At 48.1% G+C, this 5,266-nt stretch overlaps 1 pseudogene; it reads right to left on the reverse strand.

Annotated features, from left to right (window-relative positions):
• Positions 1–1,797: 1,797 nt before the first annotated feature.
• Positions 1,798–2,628, reverse strand: LOC103086724 (zinc finger protein 3-like; annotated as a pseudogene).
• Positions 2,629–5,266: the final 2,638 nt, after the last annotated feature.

Genomic DNA, 5,266 nt, shown 5'->3' on the forward strand with positions numbered 1-5,266 from the left:
TTTTTTTTTTTTTTTTTCCGCAGCAGTATCTTTTTGGATCCATCCCCTAGCTTAATGAAAACAAAAACAAAAACAAACAAATGGGACCCAACTAAACTTGAAAGCCTTTGCACAGCAAAGGAAATCACAAACAAAACAGAAAGATAACCCACAGAATGGGAGAAAACACCCACAAACAATGCAACCAACAAGGGACCAATCTCCAAAACATAAAAACAGCTCATGCAGCTCAATACCAAAACAAACAAACAAACAACCTAATCAAAAAATGCGCAGAAGATCTAAATAGACATCTCTCCAAAGAAGACACACAGATGGCCAAAAGGCACATGAAAAAGTGTTAAATATCACCAACCACTAAAGAAATGCAGATCAAAACTACAATGAAGTGCCACCTCACACCGGTCAGAATGGCCACCGTCAAAAAATCCACAAGCAGCACATGCTGGAGAGGGCGCAGAGAAAAAGGAACCCTCCCACACTGCCAGTGGGAATGCAAACTGGTACAGCCACTCTGGAGAACAGCATGGAGGCTCCCCAAAAAACAAAAATAGAGTTACCACATGATGGTGGGTTAGTAGGGGCTGGAATGGGGTTGGAGTGGCCTTGGAAACTGCTGGGATCTAGGTCCGCACGAGTGAGTCTGAGCCCTGGATCTGTGACAGAGTCACTCACATTCCTCACAAAAGAGCTCCTGAGTGGAGGGAATCTCTCTCAGCACTCATGTAAATGGGTGAAGAAGTGGAATCGAGGAGGAGGTGATGCAGGTAAACTGAAACTGTTGACCCTACCCCCTTCAATGCATTTTTTTTTCCCTCTCATTTCTATGCTTCTATGCTATAATCTCTCACCTGGATACCAGAGTTTTCAAGAAGGTATCTTTGTGTGCGGATCATTGTCAGTTGGGAGTTAGTGTGAGAGAATAAAGGCTGGAACCTCCTATTCCACTATCTTGCTGGTGTCACTCTGTACAAGTCTTAAATTGAGCAAAGTCTTTTTACATCCTAAATAAAATAACACGAGATGATTCATTCTAGGTGTTCCTAATGGCATCCAATGATGCAGCTTCCTTGAAAGGCACCATTTTTAAATGAAGATAAAGAAGGTCAAGGGAATATTCTGATTTGCTGAAATGGAAGGAAATGGTGAGGAGTAAATCCAAGGTGGGAATCTGGCTCTGTTTCTGGTAGCTACGATATTTAACCACAAACGTTCACAAAACTGCCAGAAAGCCTTAAATCCAGGCAATGGCATAGATGATGATAATAATCATCGTGTAGTCCATATTAAGTAGCAACGTCAGCAGGGATCCTAACTGCCAACTCACACACCCTCAGGGTGCAAAGGATTCTGTTCTCACTTTTGTCATACATTAAACCATTGACTCTCATGACAGCCCTGTGAAGTAAATACTATATTATCAAATTACCCATTTACCAATGAGCAAACTGAGGCAGAGAAAGATTTAGTAACTTGCACGGGTCAGTATGGTTCCAAGTCAGCAGAGTTGGGATTTGACACCAGGTGTATTGGCTCCAGAGACAGGGCTCAGAGCACTGCAGGGAGCAGAAACACCTCACAGCTTTGTCAGGAGCCACCAGCCTTGGAGAGAATAGGCCATGGAGGTGTGAGGGAAAGGTGAATGAGAGGATTTAACCGTGGGGAACAGGAGAGCAATAGATGTGGCCATTTTGGTATTTCATGAAGTAGGTGAAAAACATTGTTTCCTACGGTGAGGATCCTATTATGATGAATAAAAGATGAGTGTTAAGTAAAGGCTGATCTACATCTACTGGCTTATCTCATGTGAATCCACTGGTGTTTTGTAAGGTGTGACTTGAGAATGAAAGCTTTCCCACGCTTGATGTACTCATAGAGCTTCTCTCCAGTGTGACTATTCATTTGTCAACTTAGAGTTGTAGCAAAAGGCTTTCCTACAGACTTTGCATTCAAGTGTCTTTTTCTCTAGTGTGGGTCATATGATGAATACAGCATGACTGCTGGTCGAAGGCCTTTCCATATTTATTGCATTCCTGGAGCTTCCCTCCAATGGGAATCCTCATGTGTTGACTCAAACTAAACTTGGAGCAAAAGGTTTCCCACATTCTTTGCACATAAAGAGTTTCTCACCAGTGTGGATCCAACTATGTTGGACAAAACACGGTAGGTGAAAGACGTTCCACATTTACTGAATTCATAGGGCTTCTCTCCAATGTGAATCCACCGGTGCTCTGTGAGGTGTAACTTGGGAGGAAAAGCTTTTGCACATTCACTGTACTCATAGGGCTTCTCTCCAGTGTGAATCTTCATGTGTTGACTCAAATTAAACCTGTAGCAAAAGGCTTTCCCACAGTCTTTGCATGCAAAGGGGTTTTCTCCAGTATGGGTCCCTATGATGCTTAATAAAAGTAGACTGTCGGATGAAGGCCTTTCCACATTTACTGCACTCATAGGACCTCCTTCTGGTGTGAATCCACTGGTGCTTTGTGAGTTGGAATGCATGTTGAAGGGTTTTCCACATTCTTTGCACTCAAAAGGATTTTCCCCAGTGTGAATCTGCTGGTGAGGTATGAGGTCTGAGGTACAGCTGAAGGTCTCCCTACACTGTATGCCCTCATAGGGTCTCATTTCAGCCTGAGTAGAGTCATGCGGTGCAAGATTCTGATTCCTGATACTCCTGCATTCACTATATCCATATGCTGGTTCTTCCGTGCATGATTCTCGGGGTCTTTAACTAGTCTGTGCGAGTCACTTTCATGGAGAACACCTACTGGAGAGACTTGCTCCTGTAAAACTCTTGAGTGTAAACTGTCATCTATCCCCAACTCATCACATTTAGGGCTCATCTTTCCAGGGTCAGTCTTCTCGTGGGGATCTGTCACAGGACTTAAGACTCTTTCCTGCATTTCTGATGGCCCTTCCTTAGTTTTGGTTTCTCCAGTCTTGGAGTCCCTTGAAGCTCCCTGTCTCAGCCACACCTGAAGTGAGGGTCCCTCGGACAAGAGCAGCTGAGAAGTATCTGACTCTCTAGTCTCTGATTTTTCTCTGGCTCCTGGACAGGCACTTTGGGAGAGGCTTCTCTTCACCACCCACAGCTCCTGCCTGTGCATCAGTGGATGGATCAGATCTCGTTTGGGAACCGGATATCCCAGAGAGGTCAGGAGCCCACAGGTCTCCAGCATCACCTCCCAGTACAGGCTCCTCTAGGCAGCAACCAGCTGCCCCCACTCGTCCTAGGTAAAGGTCACTGCCACATCCTCGAAGGTCACGGATGCCATGTGCCTGCACCATGGCCTCGAATCCCCTGTGCAGAGCGGGGCCTAGAGGGACGTCAACCGAGATGGCTCCTGTGGGCTCCCTCGAAATTACCACCCAAGGTCTTACAAGGTGCAGAGGTGGTTGCTGCCTCCTTATGGTGATTCTCTGGAAAGTTCTGAAAGGTCACCGGGCTAGGGAAGCCGGTGAGCACAAAAGAGATATGTTTGAAAAGAACTAACGCCCCAGGACCCTGCGAATAAACTTGTATCAGGTCTTCCACCCGAGATACACGCTGCTTTTCATAAAAAGAAAAAGAAAGACAAGAACCCCTTTCCCCTCCCCAAAAAACCCACACCCACAGATGACTCACAACTCCCCTCCTGGGGGTTTTCTGGGATCAGCCCCAAGACAGCTGCTTCCCTCTCTCCCTCCCTCCCTCTCTCTGCAAACTTCCTCCTTGGTCCTGATGTGGAGGAATCCCTGCAGCCCCGGAAGCAAACTGGCCCCCGCCCTGCATACTCGTTCCACAAGATAAAGCTCTTTCTTAGTTTCTCCCCCCTAAGGAGGCTCTGAAAGGAGGGTTGCTGACAAAATGCTACATACTTCCCCCGTCACAGAGTGGCAAGTTTTCACTCCAGCTTCTCAGGAACTTTATACTCAGGGATTTCCCTTGGATTTGAGCAGTTTCTGTCTCACAGGACTCTTGGCAAAGGACTGAACAGGAACTGGTCAGCCCCGGGCCCATCTGCCCGAATGTAAAAGCAGGTGATGCTGGTACCCACGACACAGCCTTGTTGTGCAAAGACACATGATTAATGATAGTGTTATAATGATAAACACATGTTTAATGGTAGATTAAATGATAGTGTTTGCAAAGGATGCTTAGTGGCACAGAGGGCCCAGTGGATCACTATGACTGTATGACTCAGCATCATACAGTCACTATGACTCAACATCACAGGTAACAATAACCAGGGTTATTTTCAGCCTCAGCAGAGAGATGATGACTGGGGTGAAGATGCTTGTCTCCCAGACCCAACCCATCCATCACTTGATAGACTAGGGGTTGTCAGTTCAACACTATGACTTTGCAGGGCTGGTAATTCTTTGTTTGGGGGCTGCCTTGTGTGTTGCAGAGCGTTGAGCAGCATCCCTGGCCTCCTCCCACTAAATGCCAGAGCAGCCCTCTACCCAGCTGTGACCACCAAAATCTCCAGACGTTGCCCATGACCCTGGGGGGAGGGGGGACGCAAAACTGCTCCCACTTGAGAACAGCTGCGATAGACAAACCAATGGTTCTGTCTGAGCCTCAGTGAAATGGGAGGAAGGAGAGTTCTTCTGTGTCCCTCACGGGGGCTGGCGGGTGCAGTGGGATGCCGGGGCTCACAGAGCTCACTGCTGGAAGATGGAGCTCTCGAGGGTCAGCACAGGTGGTGTCCCCCTCACTTCTCCTGCCATGCCCCTCCCCCCATGGTGGCCCTCACCCAGCAGTTGGCAGCTGCCTCTGGCTGCCTCACCTCTTGTTGGGGTGGCGGGGAGTCACTTGCCTTACGCTCTGGCAGTCAGTCAACAAAAGCCAGCTGTGCACACTGGGCGCTGGCTATTAGTGAGGGTTCTGAAAGCGTTACGATGTCGCCCGTATTCCCCGAATTCGCCATCTAATGGAGAAGAGAGGGCATGTGGGTACTGAGAGCTCAGGAGGGAGAGGCTGTGTTTCTGTGCATCCTTCACCACCTTGCAGCACCCAGTGTATGCCTGGCGCACAGTAGGCGCTTAATAAATATCACAGGATGAGTGAAACAGTTCCAGGGACGAGCACAGTGAGAATGGATGTCCCGAGGGCAGGCGTCCTGCCCGGCTCCTGTGCAGGTCCTCTGTGCCCAGCACCATGTCCTTCCTACCCAGAGGCTTTAATAGACGTTTGCTGAGGCTGACAGGGCCTCTCCCCATGGACTGCAGGCCTGGGAGGCTTCCTGGAGGAGGTGGGGGATGTTTGCCCTTGAAGAAT

Source organism: Lipotes vexillifer, unplaced genomic scaffold, assembly GCF_000442215.2.
Source record: "Lipotes vexillifer unplaced genomic scaffold, Lipotes_vexillifer_v1.1 scaffold478, whole genome shotgun sequence".
Taxonomy (NCBI): Eukaryota; Metazoa; Chordata; class Mammalia; order Artiodactyla; family Lipotidae; genus Lipotes; species Lipotes vexillifer.